We start from the raw sequence: 14,793 nt of genomic DNA on the forward strand, positions 1-14,793 counted from the left end.
GTGGGGTGGGGGGGCTGCATTGATGGTTCTGAGCAGATGGGGTGAGTGCTGGGAGGGTGCACTGATTGTGGTGGGGGGACTGGAGTGATGGGGTGGTGATGATGGCGACTGGGGATTGAACTGGGGCTGAACTGAGGGGTTGGGTGGGGACAGAACTGATGGGGGGTTGGGGCGACAGGATTAATTGCTGGGCAGGAGACATGCACTTGTGGGGCTGAGAGCTCCTGTAGCAGGGACCAAAATCACCTTATCCAGTATGTGAGGGAGTGGGCAACACTAATTCTCACATCGCACACCCTGAGCTCTGATGGGCAGGGGAGGGGAGTTCAAACAAGGCTGACCTACAAACTCAGTATAAACTTTTATTAAAATCTCATGATTTCTGGGCCAATCTCATGATTTTTGGAGGTCTGAAATGATTTTTGGTCTCCTCAAATTGGCAACACTGCATTGATGGGCAGAGAGAGGTAGCAAATTATGACAGGACACTGTTGCCTGATTTTAGGAGGTTAATATTATGAGTTAGATAATACGGGTTATAGGTTTGCCAATTGATCAGATCAGAGGATAAGAAGTTTCTTGTCCCAGAATCAGGCTAGACAGAGTTTGCGAGGACCCTTGGGATGTATGACAAGGACACTCACACGGAGACAAATGTAGCCTTAAAGACTTTTCCAGAGATCAATGGAATTGTAACCAAACAGCAATCTAGTGGTAAAATGATCAGAGTTACCAAGGCAACAACGTTGGTCTAGAGATATAAGTGATATGATGCACTATCAAGCTTTTGATTAATATACTCAGAGTCTTGCATTATAACCAGGGCTACCGACAGAATTGCCGGGCCCCTGGGCAAAGGGGGAGATGGCTTTGGGCCCCCGGAAGGGGTGGGGCTGCAGGGGCTAGCTGGTAGCCTCCTTTTCCCCTCCACCCATCAGCAGCTCTGGGTGCCCCATACAGCTGCTGGCCTAGCCAGCGATTTAAAAGCATCCAGGAGCCCCGGGCTGCCAGGGGCACCGCTATTGTTCTTTAAAAGCAACAGGGAGCCCCCAGCTGCTGCTACCCTGGCAGCCCTGGGAGCCCCGGGTCCTTTTAAGTCACCCGGGCCCCTGGGCACTTGCCTCCCTTTATCCCGCCCCCAGCAGCCCTGGTTATAACCTGGAGGTCAGAGACCAAGCACCAGCCTCGCCTCTGGCACGCCAAGAGAGTCCAGGTCCCTCAGCTCTTGAGTGGGAAGGACAGAGTTTAGGAGATGTGAGAGCTGGAGAAGACTGACCAAGATAACTTCAGAGTTTTACTGAACTGACTGACTTAAAACTTACAATTCAGAACTAACGGATTAACCAACCAAAGGGCGATAAACAAAGAACTAAGAAGCCTCTTAGGCATGGTGGGACCCCCTTGCCACAGAGCGTGAACACCTGAGCCCTCCTTCTATGTCCAAACTTCATTTCCTCTCCCACAGAAATGCTGGGGTGCCCTCACTCCATAGGCTGGTGTGTCTGTACGTACTGATAACATATACCCACATATTAATGGCATTAGCTCATTCTCTGATTTCTGCCCTACCTGGTCATTTCGGTTCCTCTCCAAGTTGAGGCGAACCTGGTCAGTTGAAAGAGGGTATGCACTGAGGTAGCCCCCCTGACCACCCTGCTTCGACACATTCTTTATCTAGCTCTGTTAAAGGTTGCAACCATATATGGATCTTATGCTTTTACTCATCACCACCTCTCGAGGTGAAAGGCCCTAAACACATGTACACTAACTTTGCCTTAGAACAACATACAGGATGTGGCCCGGAGGTCCCTTGCATTGCAGCCAAAACACTCTAATATACATCTCTAAACATATTATAACCTATTATAATAAAACAAATAGTCAAACCCATGAGAAAAGATATATAGGTAAGTAAGCAGGCTAGCCCTATAGGCTTCAATATCCCCAATCTATCACAACTCTCTACCCCTGGTCTAGGAGATAGGGGAAGGTAGAGAACAGGGAAAGGTCATTGTGTTGGGAATGTCCCCAGCCATCAGAATTTACCAACCCTGGACCAAAGGATGGAGAGAGGCTGAGGTGGGAAAATGATGCTAGATGAACCCCATCCACCACAGTCTGTTACCCCTGGAGCAGAAAGTGGGGAAAGGTGAGAGGTACCATACTGTGGTGGGAATGTCTCCAAACATCACAGCTTACTGCCCTGGGGCTGTAGGGTGGGGAAAGGCAGAAGCAGCAAATTGTGACAGGGCATGAAACTGCAGGGTAACAACTGTGGTTTATAACTTATTGTTTAAATTAGCCTCTGCACTAGATGTCTGGCAAGTAGCTAACATAATACCGATTAAAAAAAAAAGGCGTCAAGGCAATGCTGGCAATTACAGGCTGGTAAGCCTAACATCACAATCAGGCAAACTGGCTGAAACTGTGTGTCTGACAATTGTGTTCTTTACTATAGCTCAAGGGTAGTCAATTATTTTTTTATGAAGGTCCAAATAGCTTGGTCAAGACGTAGGCAAAGTCCAGTCTCCAGAGAAAATAATAAAATACAGTGCAGTAACAATAATTATAAGTAAATAAGGTTTTGGGGTCCATTTAAAAGCATCTGGTAGTCTGGATTTGGCCCGTGGTCCGCCTATTGACTACCCCTGCTATATATGAATATGTTGAGGAATAGTCAATGGCTTTTGTAAAGGGAAATCATGTAGAATTCAATCTAGTAAAATTATTTTAAGGTGTCAACAAATATGTGGTCAAGGGTGATCCAATAGATATACCTGGACTTTCAGAAGGTCTTTAACATGGTCCTGTGGCACCTTATAGACTAACAGACGTTCTGCAGCATGAGCTTTCGTGGGTGAATACCCACTTCTTCAGATGCAAGTGAAGAAGTGGGTATTCACCCACGAAAGCTCATGCTGCAGAACGTCTGTTAGTCTATAAGGTGCCACAGGATTCTTTATTGCTTTTACAGATCCAGACTAACACGGCTACCCCTCTGATATTTAACATGGTCGCTCACCAAAAGGTTCTTAAGCAAACTAAGCAGTCCTGGGATAAGAGGGAAGGTCCTCTTCTAGATCAGTATTAAAATACAGTAAACAAAAGGTAGAAATAAGTGGCCAGTTTTCAAATTGGAAAGAGGTAAATAGCGGGGTCCCTCAAGGATCTGTACTGGGACCAGTGCTGTTCAATATATTCATAAATGATCTAGAGAACGAGGTAAACAGCGAGTGGCAAAGTTTGTAGACAATATAAAATACTCAAGATTGTTAAGTCCAAAGCTGACTGAAGAGTTATGAACGGATCTCACAAAACTCAGTGACTGGGCAACAAAATGGCTGATTAAATCGAACCATAGAATTGTAGGACTGGAAGGGACCGTGGGAGATCTTCTAGTCCGGTCCCCTGCACTCATGCAGGACTAATTATTACCCAGACCATTCCTGACAGGTGTCTGCCTAACCTGCTCTTAAAAATCTCCAATGATGGAGATTGCACAACCTCCCTAGGCAATTTATTCCAGTGCTTAGCCACCTTGACAGGAAGTTTTTTCCTAATGTCCAACCTAATCCTCCCTTGCCACAATTTAAGCCCATTGCTTCTTTTTCTATTCTCAGAGGTTAGGAGAATAATTTTCCTCCCTCCTTCTTGTAACAACTTTTTATGTACTTTAAAATTGTTATGTCCCCTTCTCAGTCTCCATATTAAACAAACCCAAGTTTTTCAATTTTTCCTCATGGGTCATGTTTTTTAGACCTTTAATCATTTTTGCTGCTCTTCTCTGGAGGACTTTCTCCAATTTGTCTACATCTTTCCTGAAATGTGGCCCCCGGAACTGGACACAATACTCCAGCTGAGGCTAATCAGCGCGAAACAGAGCAGAAGAATTACTTCTCGTGTCTTGCTTACAACACTCCTGGCTAATACAGCCCAGATTGTTTGCTCTTTTTTTTGCCACAGTGTTACACTATTAACTCATATGTAGCTTGTGATAAATGTAATGTTGGTAAGTGCGAAGTAATGCACACTGGGAAAAGTAATTCCAGCCATACATACAAAATGGGGTCTAAATTAGTTGTTATCACTCAAGAAAGATCTTGGAGCCATTGCAGATAGTTCTCCGAAAATAGCCACTCAATGTGCAGCAGCAGTCAAAAAACAAACAAACAGTGTGTTAGGAACCATCAGGAAAGGGGTAAATAATCAGGCACTAAATATCATAATGCCTCTAGATAAATCCATGGTAAGCCCACACCTTGAATACTGCATGCAGGTCTGGTTGTCCCCTCTCGAAAAAGATATATTAGAATTAAAATAAATGTGGAGAGGGCAAAACGATTAGGGGGTATGTAGTGAGTCGGTGTGGCTCCCCTCCTGCCCGGCAGAGGGAGCTGCCCTGCCAACACCTCAGTGGGCGGAACTTCCGGCCCCAGTCCCCGCCCCCCGGAAGTCAAGGGGCGGGGCAGGAAGTAGAAAAGGCGCACGCCCAAGCTCAGTCAGCACCCAGCCATCGCCGAGAGCAGACGTGCCTGCGGGAGCTCCCGGCTGGGAGCCCTCCTCGGCCCAAGGTAACTGCCCTGCCTGGCCGGAGCTTCCCCTCGCCCACTACACAGAGGAGCCTGCGGAGCCTACCCGGAGCCCGTACTGGGAGGAGCCCCCAGGATTGCCGAGCGCCCGCTACGAGGAGGAGCCCCCTCGGCCCTGCTGTTACCCAGAGGAGCCGCCCGAGCAGTCCTGGCCCAACTTCCCAGAGTAGCTGCCGGACCTGCCGCCAAGCCCTCCACCGGAGCCGATGCAGACCGACTGGCCTGAACCGGGTGCGACGGACGAGGTAGGCCCTGAGGGGGAGATGGAGTGTAGCCCGGGGGTAGCCGACCCCTGTCCGGCTGAGGGCACTGATGTGCCCATGTCAGTGTGTTGCGGCCAGGATCCCCACTGACTGCAGCGGATCCACGCCGCTGCTAGGGCCCCGGGCTGGGACACAGTGGAGTGGGTGGGCCTGTGTCCCCCCTGCCACCCCACTCACAGGTGGCAGTCTCCCCCCTCAATGGCAAAGCTCAGGCTTAGAAGCCTGAACTGAACTGTTTGCCTGCTCAGCCCTGCCTGAGGGTCTGAGCCTTGTGTCTATTGTTGCCCTGCCCTGCTACAGAGGGCCTGGGCTATTTGAACTGCTGTTGCCCCGCCCTGCTCCAGAGGGCCTGGGCTATTTGAACTACTATTGCCCAGCCCCCGCTCCAGAGGGCCTGGGTTATTTGAACTGCTGTTGCCCTGCCCTGCTTCAGAGGGCCAGGGCTTATTTGAGCTGCTGTTGCCCTGCCCTGCTACAGAGGGCCTGGGTTTATTGAACTGCTGTTGCCCCGCCCTGCTCCAAAGGGCCAGGGCTTATTGAACTACTGTTGCCCCGCCCTGCTCCAAAGGGCCAGGGCTTATTGAAATGCTATTGCTCTGCCCTGCTCCAAAGGGCCAGGGCTTATTGAACTGCTGTTGCTCTGCCCTGCTCCAGAGGGCCAGGGCTTATTGAACTGCTGTTGCCCCGCCCTGCTCCAAAGGGCCAGGGCGTATTGAACTACTGTTGCCCGCCCTGCTCCAGAGGGCCAGGGCGTATCGAACTGCTGTCTCCCAGCCCCTGCACCAGAGGGCCCAGCGGTTTTAACCTTGTGTCCCGTCACTCCTAGAGACTAGCCGAAGAACAGAAGGGAGTCGGTGTGGCTCCCCTCCTGCCTGCTGGAGGGTCGAGCACCGACCAACCGATTACAGGGTATAAACCAGCTTGCATATGAGGAGAGATTAAATACACTGAGACTGTTCATCTTAGAAAAGAGATGAATCATAGTATCACAGAATATCAGGGTTGGAAGGGACCTCAGGAGGTCATCTAGTCCAACCCCCTGCTCAAATGACCTCAAGGGAATATGACAGAGAATTATGAAATCATGAATGGTGTGGAGAAAGTCAATAAGGAAGTATGTGAAGGCGTAAATAATAACATAAAACTCTGGATCACCCAATAAAATTAGTAGGCAGAAGGTTTAAAACAAACACAAGGATGTACTTCTTCACCCAATGCACGCTCAACCTGTGGAAATTGGTGCCAGAGGATGTTAAGAAGGCCCAATGTATAAATGGGTTCAAAAAAGTTCATTAATGGCTATTAGCCAAGACAGTCAGGGATGCAAGCCCATGCTGTAGGTGTCCCTAAACTTTGACTGCCAGAAGCTAGGACTGGACAACAGGGGATAGGTGGATCACTCAATAAATTGTCCCATATCCTTCATTCCCCCTGAAGCATCTGGCACCAGCCATTGTCGGAAGACAAGATTCTGGGCTCAGTGGACCAGTGGTCTGACTCAATATGGCCATTCGTATGTTTACAACAGATACATGAAGGGAATGAACATCTCACTAAAAAAACCCACCTCCATGAGGGACGTAGCTCTCAGCACTGGTGCACTGTCTATACTGGCACTTTACAGCACTGAATCTTGCTGTGCTCGGGGGGGGGGGTGTTTTTTCACACCCCTGAGTGAGAGAGTTGCGGCGCTGTAAATTGCCAGTGTATTATTTAAGCCCTTAATTATTTAAGATCTGATCCTGCAACTGGATAGGTGTGGGAGGAAGCTTGTGCCCCCAAGGAGCCCTGCAGATGTCAATGGGACTCTATATAAACACAACGGTCTACCCAGGCATTGTAGATCTGATTGCAGATCAAGGCCTTACAATCACTCCCTTGATTTCCATGACAAAATCTCTGACTTCTAAGGTAGTTTGATTTTAAATAAATCACTGAATTTTTCCATCCTAAGCTGCACGGTATTTTTTCATGAACATCTAGCTTTTTTCATGTTTTCCTACCTTTCTAGCCTTTTAAACTTTAGTAACTACTTAACTTTTCTAACCAAGTAAATTCACTTGGAATAGCATGCCATAACTTTTTTAATAACTTCAGTCACATCTGATATGAAAGAAACCATAGGACAGAGACTAACAGCGTTGCTGCAGATCTGGTACAGTACTCAGACAGAAGAGTGACACACTTAATGAATCAACACACCCTGGGTTTTTCATTATAAGGTTCATGACTCTTACCCTGTTCTGCTTTTAAGTTCTAATGCAGCACAAGGTGGTATTGTGACATACTGAAAACCTACAGTTTAATGAAAATAACAAGGAGTCCTTGTGGCACCTTAGAGACTAACAAATATATTTGGCCAAAAAATGTTAGTCTCTAAGGTGACACAAGAACTCCTCATTGTTTTTGCTGATACAGGAACTCCTCACTTAATGTTGTAGTTATGTTCCTGAAAAATGCGACTATAAGCGAAACAATGTTAAGTGAACCCAAGTTCCCCATAAGAATTAATGTAAATGTGTGTGGGGGGGAAGATTTCAGGGAATTTTTTTTTCACCAGATAAAAGATTATATACACCTCTACCCCGATAGAATGCGACATCACACGAATTTGGATGTAACACGGTAAAGCAGCGGGGAGCCCCGGGCCCTTTAAAGCGCCACCTGAGCCCTGCTGCCAGAGCTCTGGCAGTGATTTAAAGGGCCCGGGGCTCCCCACAGCAGCACATATCACACCATTTCCCTCCTCAGGTTGGAGGTCTGGCCAGAGGGCTGACTCTCCATGAGTTTTTCTGTCAGTGCCTACAGGAATTTTTGTGTCAGTAAAAGTAGGCTTAATGCCAGTCCTCTTGCAGAAGCTACCGAAGGATGCTCACTACCTGACCAACTTTTGTAGATAGTTGGGTTACATACACTTTCAAACATTCCTTCTTGCTTCATTTTGGTGAGGGGAGGGGAGAAATCAAGGGAACTTATTTCTGCTGGTGTTAGGTTGACAGCCTGCATCTTGCAGTCATCTCCCAAGAACAGGTGGCAGCACTGAGTCTTCCATAGCTAAGCAATGTAGGTTAACCCTGACCTGAGGGGAGCATCTTGGACAGGCTATTTTACTCTTCATGCAACAAACTCAAGTCTTTGCTACACCACAGTAGGTATACAGGGTAGGCAAGCCATTGGTGTAAAACCAACATGAGAAGAGGATCGTGAACCACATCTGTTTTGTCTCAGGCTCTCTGCAATGGCTGCTCACCACTGAGTGCCAGTTGTCATCATGCAACACTGATGTAGCCATGTTGCTCCTAGGTTATAAGAGAGACAAGGTGGGTGAGGTCATATCTTTTATTTTCTGTTGGTGAGAGAGAAACTTTGGAGCTTACACAGAGCTCTTCTTCTGGTCTGAGAAACTAAGGGCTTGTCTACATGGGCACTTTACAGCCCTGCAACTTTCTCGCTCAGGGGGGTGAAAAAACGGTGTAAAGTGCCAGTGTAGACGGTGCACCAGCGCTGGGAGCCATTCCCGTCATGGAGGTGGTTTTTTTAGAGTGCTGGGAGAGCGCTCTGCCGCGACTACACAAGCCATGTTAAAGTGCTGCTGTGGCAGCACTTTAGCCAGGGCTGGCTCCAGGCACCAGCTAAGGAAGCAGGCACTTGGGGAGGCCAATAGAAAGGGGCGGCACCCCGTCCCTGATTGGGGTGGTACGTCTGAGTCTTCGGCGGCGGGTTCCTCGGTCCCACTGCTCCTCTTTGAGCTGCCACTGAAGGGCTGCTGAAGAGGAAGAGAGGGAGTGAAGGACCCGCCGCCGAATTGCCGCTGAAGACTAAAGTGGACCGATTCAGCTGCTGCTGAAGTGCCGCCAATCAGATTTTTCTTTTTTGTTTTTTGGGTTTTTTTTCACCACTTGGAGCAGCAAAAAAGCTGGAGCTGACCTTGACTTTAATGTTGCCAGTGAAGACGTGCCCTAAGTCGGAGTATCACTGCTAAAGAAAAGATTTGAACAGATTCTTTAGCGTGTACGTAGTTAACACATTTCAAGGGACCATTCCAGGGGAAGTGGCCTGTTTAACACCCCTCCAGTCAGAGGGAGGAGAGGTAAGTGGAGGGAGCAATGGTTGTGATCATGGTTCTTTGTGATATAGACAGCTGCCATCTGGGAGATGGATTCAGAACCCCCTCTCCCATTTCAAACTGCCCACCAGGCAGCCAGCAGATGGTAATAGCTTCTAGTCACTAGTAACCTGGGTAGGATTCAACGTGGGAGCAATCACTTGGGCAAGGACATAGCATGCCAGGGAGCTCATGCCATCTCCATGCTGGCAGCTGTTCAAGGCAAAATTTGAGAGAGAAAGAAACAAGGATGTTGCAGAAATCTGCAAAGATTCAGGAATGGACTTCTAGATGATGGCAGGGATTCTTTTCAATCCTAACATCTAAGGCTAAAGACGTAGCCTAGAACAGCACACGTTAGCACAACGGGTCCTGACAGACATATCTGAAACGTTTCAGGACACCCAGTTAGAGCCTCAAGGCTAATTACCACACAAGGCTACACACCCGTCAAGCGTGTATAGTCTTGGTACCCTTTCAGCAAAGGTAGAAACATCTGTAGGTTTGAGCGCTCTTGCTCCAGCTCCGATAAGCAGAGAAAAGGAAGCCCTGACAGTCTTCGTGTTCAGCTGAAGACATTCACTCACCACAGACAGTCTGCTCAGCAAATGACTGGGGTTCAAAGCAAAAAGCTTTGATTGCATGTGACTGCAGCTATGACTGAAAATACACAGTCCGACTGGCCAGGGAGCAGGAATATAACAATGAAGGGTCAATTCTAACCCTGTACCCTTAGTGTCCCCGCTGGCTCCAGCACTGCAACTGTCAGCAGAGGCTTTGTTTACACTACTGCTTGTGTCGGTCGGGGGTGTGAACCCCCTCTCCGACCAACATGCGTTTCACTGACAAAAGTGTCGGTGTGGCCAGCTCTACAGTGTCTCCCACTGACACAGCTATTGCCGCTTGCTGGGGGTGGTTTAATGATGCCGGCAGAGCGAGTGCTCTCCCATCAGCATAGAGCGGCTACACAGGAGACTGCTGTAAGGTTTGTAATGTGGACATAGCTGAAGGCACAGGTGTGTAGCTGGCGGGGGAGCAGGGGGACTGGCCGCTCCCCCACTAACCACATTTGCCAAAAGTGGCACCTTAGGCGCCAACTCCCTGGGTGCTCTGGGGCTGGAGCACCCACGGGAAGAATTGGTGGGTGCTGAGCACCCACCGGCAGCCCAGCTTCCCGGTCCCCACCCAGCTCACCTCCACCTCCTCCCCTGAGTGCGCTGCCGCGTTCTGCTTTTCCCTCTGGCTCCCAGCGCTTGCGCTGCGAAACAGCTGATTCGTGGCAAGCCTGGGAGGGAGGGGGGAGGAGGGGGAATGCAGCATGCTGGGGAAGAGGTGAGGCCAGGGCAGGGATTTGGGGAGGGGTCCAATAGAGGCAGGGAGGGGGCGGAGTCAGGGCAGGTCCTTGACTTGCTCTGGGTCTTCGGTGGCATGTTGGTGGCGGACCCTTCAGAGCTGGTGAAGAGCCGGAGTGAGTGAAGGGCCCACCACTGAAGTGCCAGTAGGGAACCGCCTGGTAAGTACAAGCTCCCTTCCCCCCCCCCATCCAAATCCTGCCCCTGGACTGCCCCTCCTCAGAACCCGCAACCCATCAACCCCCCCGGCTCCTTGTCCCCTAAACCACCCCTTCCCGAGACCCCCTAGGACTGCACCCCATACCCAAACCCTCCATTCTCCGTCCCCTGACTGCCCTCCCAGAACCTCCACCCCCTCTAACTGCTCTCTGCCCCTTATCCAATGCCTCCCCCAAGCCCCGGCCTGGCCACCTTACCATGCTGCTCAGGCTAGCGTGTATGGATGCCGCGCGGCCCGCTGGAGCTCACAGCCCCACCCCCTTACCATGCTGCTCAAAGCAGCAGGGGCTGCAGAGCTGCCCAGGAGCAGTCTAGAGCGCTGGCGCTGGGGAACAGCCCGTTGGGGCTCTGTGAGAGGGGGGAAGGTGGGGGAGCCTCCCCCGCCAGGAGCTCAGGCGGGCCAGATGTGGGCCCCTCCTCTCCCAAGTGCCCACCCCTTTAACAACTGGCTCTACACCGGCTTCTAAATTTAACAACCGGTATGCGTGAACCGGCTCCAGCTCACCACTCTATACAGGTGCCTCCAAATAATTTTTGATCGGCATCATTTTCTTCTAGACAAGCTTCTGACACCCCCCTCCATGCACTTGAGTATCAAGGTTTCCTTGGCATTTGGAGTGGGGGCTGAAGGAGGGGGACCGATGACCCCTTGGGTTTGTTGCGGGGGGGGGGGCAGCCCGAGTTGTAGGAGAGAGATCTTTATTGGGCATGCTGAGGCTGCACAGCTTGTGGGAGGTGCCTGACCCCTGTTTGCATCCCTGATCTCCTGGTGACACAGTGAACTATGTCCTCCGGAAACATGGCCCTCTTTGGCCCAGGTCGGAGGAGATGCCGCTGTCTCAGGTCTGGACTAGAACACTTCAGAAGCGTTCTTCCATTGCAGGATTTGTGTTATAGGCGCAGTCAGAGACCGTAACAAAGATCTGGACCCCCAGTATAGTCACGTGGAAAGAGACTGAGGCTGCAATCTACGTGCACAAGACAGGCCCAGGTTGGGAGGGGAAACAGAGGCACAGAGAGGGGAAGTGACTTGCCCAAGGCCACTTAATGGGTCAGTGGCAGAGCTCAGATCAGGGCCCAGCTCCCCTGATTCCCAGTCCAGTGCCCCATCCACCAGACCCATGCCATCTCCCACATATGTATTGGGTTTGATTCCTCCTTGTTCCACTCATTCAGATCACCTTTATGGAAGGGGGCCTATACAGTCTGAAAAAACCCTTCTGGTAGTAGGAAGGTAGCTCCTGGAGGCTCTAGCCAAATGAGGGCCCAGTGTGCCAGTAAGAGACAGTCCCCGCTCTCCAAACAGACAGAGGATGGAGTATTATCCCCATTTTACAGACAGGAAACTGAGGCCCACAGAGATTAAGTGACTCATCCAAGGTCCCCCCAGGGAGTTTGCAGCAGAGGCAGGAACTGAACTTACATCTCCCAAGAGTCAGTCTGTTGCCTTATCTAGAAGCCCATCTCCCTAAGCTGTCCCCTAAAGAATGAGAAAGCCCCCAGAGCTCATGTCTGCACCCCACGCTTTCCAAGATGGCAGCTGAGTTTTCTCTAGCAGCAGCAAGATTGGCTGCTTTAAATGCTATATTTACAATACCCTCCGCCCCAGAGATTGTGCCTTGGACCTGTAGCCCCACAAGTACCAACTCCCTTGAGCCAAGGGAACAACTTCATTGGCTGTAAGTGGAACCAGCCACCAGGGGGCACCACACTCCCACAGCCTACCCAATGGTTACACCCATAGATGAGTGAATCTGATTCCCCCCTTCACTAAAAATACATCCACGATCAGCCCCCTCCCCCACGCCAGCACAGAAGATGGCCTGGTCCCCACTGAATCCCTCTCACTTATCATACAGTCCCCCTGCAGATCTGGGTTGGTGGGGTGCTCCCCAAACCCGTCCCCACAGGTTCTTTTATGTATGATGTAGGCTCCAGCAATAAAATCCAGACACCTAATCCGCACTCTCAGGCATCTCTCTTGCCTTTCTGCACTAAACCTTCAGCCACTTGGAATTGTCACTGCCTCCCTGAATGGGGTTGTAGTTGATATTCTGCGCATGCCACTGGTAATACCTTTGTCTGATCCTTTGAAGACATTTTGCTGCAGTAAATGGAACTTGCGAGGTTTTTTTGAAGTTTTTTTTGACTGAATGGCGCACTGGAGAGGTGATGGATTAGGTACCAGAGCCATCAGAGTCACCTCTGTTCCTCTAGAACAGGAGAGCAGCAGGGCCACCCAGCCGCCCCCTTTAGCCCCCCCATGATTCCCCAATGATGGGCTTCTGTAGATAAATCTCTGATAATTTTCATATGACTTTACATTGGGCCTCTTCATATAACCCCTTGTAGTGGGTCTGTTTTCATGAAACTTTGTATCAAAGCCTCATATAGAAATCTTGTACTGATGAGCCGCGGCGAACAGCGGAGGCTAACAGAGGGCATGTGCCTGGGATCTGTCCGAGAGAAGGTACGCTAAGTGCTGCATTGGGGGGCTGTGTGGGTGAGTATCTGAGGGTATGTCTACACTACAAGAGTAGTTTGATTCAATGTAAGTCGAATTTGTGGAATCGACCTTACGAAGTCAAATTTGTGTATCCACACTAAGGCCACTGATTCGACATTGTGAGTCCACACTAACGGGGCAACCGTCGACTTTGGAAGCGGTGCACTGTGGGAAGCTATCCCACAGTTCCCTCAGTCCCCACTGCCCATTGGAATGCTGGGTAGAGCCCCCAATGCCTGCTGGGGGAAAAAATGTGTCGAGGGTGGTTTTGGGTAACTGTCATCATTGAACTGTCACTCCCGCCCTCCCTGAAAGCGCCGGCGGGCAATCTGTTCGCACACCTTTCTGGTCAGTGACAGTGCAGACGCCACAGCACTGTGAGCATGGAGCCCGCTGCAGTTATGGCCATTGTCAACTCCTCGCACCTTATCGTCCACCTCTTCCACAGTCAGCTGCTGAGAAATCGGGCTACTTTTCAATGGTGCTGCAAGCACTGGTGGACCATAGGGGACGTTTTACCAACATCAACGTCGGGTGGCCGGGCAAGGTTCATGATGCACGTGTTTTCAGGAACTGTGGTCTGTTTAGACGCCTGCAGGAAGGTAGTTTCTCCCCTGACCACAAAATAACTGTTGGGGATGTGCAGATGCCTATAGTGATCCTCGGGGACCCAGCCTACCCGCATGCCCTGCCTCATGAAGCCCTATACAGGCGCCTTGGACACTGACAAGGAGCTCTTCAACTACTGGCTGAGCAAGTGCAGAATGGTGGTGGAGTGTGCTTTTGGACGTCTCAAGGGGAGATGGCGATGCTTACTGACTGGCTCGGATCTCTGCAAAACCAATATCCCCATTGTTATTGCAGCTTGCTGTGTGCTCCACAATCTCTGTGAGAGCAAGGGGGAGACCTTTATGGTGGGATGGGAGGTTGAGGCAAATTGCCTGGCTGCTGATTACGCTCAGCCTGACACCCGTGCGATTAGAAGAGCCCAGCGGGAAGCGCTGTGCATCCGGGAGGCTTTGAAACCTAGGTTCCTCAGCGAGCAGCGTGACCTGTGACTGTTCAGTTTCTTTACAGAGAAGCTGAACCTGCCCCTGTTTCTTTACCCAGTTACTGTTGACTATCCTCTGCAGTTACATACCCCATTCACCCCGTTTCCCCCACTTCCAACACACGTGTAAAAATAAAATACATGTTCCATTGTTACTTAACAAAGGTTTCTTTATTAATGACTTTGCGTTAAAAGGGTTGAAACTGGGACGCAGACTATGCTGGGTAGGGTGTGCGGTGATGTAAAGACCGCCTCTAAACTCGAGGAATGACAGGCTCCTGCTCCTAGAGCGGTCCGCAGTGCCGGACTGGTTGTTTCAACGGACCCTGCCATCCCTCCTTTTTGGGACTCTGTGTGCGGGGGCTATGTGACCTTGTGGCAGAGGAGGACGGACACAGATTCCTCTGCTGCATGGCTCTGTGGTCCAGGACAAGGACCGCTGCATAAGATCTGTAACCGCCCTCCCCCGCTACAAAGTCACGTACCCCCACACCCACACAGAACCTGGAAACCACCTCCCATACCAACCAGGGTGCCTACTGACTGCACTGTGTGTGTGACCTGCTGCTGATCCTGCCACCGTGTCTGTACCCTGGTAAAGGTGACTGTCCTATGCAATTACTAACCCCCTTCCCCACCCCTCCCTTCAAACACAGTCTTCTGTAAAAAAACATGAGGGAAACAGTAATTAACAGCTAAGAATTTTTA

Source organism: Mauremys reevesii, linkage group 12, assembly GCF_016161935.1.
Source record: "Mauremys reevesii isolate NIE-2019 linkage group 12, ASM1616193v1, whole genome shotgun sequence".
NCBI classification, from domain to species: domain Eukaryota; kingdom Metazoa; phylum Chordata; order Testudines; family Geoemydidae; genus Mauremys; species Mauremys reevesii.